The sequence below is a fragment of the Penaeus monodon genome, chromosome 33 (assembly GCF_015228065.2).
Source record: "Penaeus monodon isolate SGIC_2016 chromosome 33, NSTDA_Pmon_1, whole genome shotgun sequence".
Taxonomy (NCBI): Eukaryota; Metazoa; Arthropoda; class Malacostraca; order Decapoda; family Penaeidae; genus Penaeus; species Penaeus monodon.
Genome location: NC_051418.1, coordinates 2,574,637 through 2,574,921, shown reverse-complemented (window position 1 = coordinate 2,574,921; position 285 = coordinate 2,574,637).

The following is a 285-nucleotide window of genomic DNA, read 5'->3' as shown; positions in this document are numbered from 1 at the left end:
GGGCCCTTTTTACAAGAAGGATCACCTTTGCACGTTGCCAGCGGGCCGGCTTGTTGGCCCCTTTGCCTCCTCTGCGTCTCTCCGCTCTGTCTGTGAGCAGAACAGGAGAGACTCGCCGGGTCGGCAATTTGTTTGGCCTCTGACGAAGAGAGGTTTTCTTACCCATGTCCCCCCCCCCCCCCCTCTTCCCGGCGCTTCGCGGTGGCGGAGAGAAAGTTCTTTCTAAATAATTTTTTTATTTTTTATTTTACTTTGTCGCCGTCATCGGTGATCTTCTCCTTATCC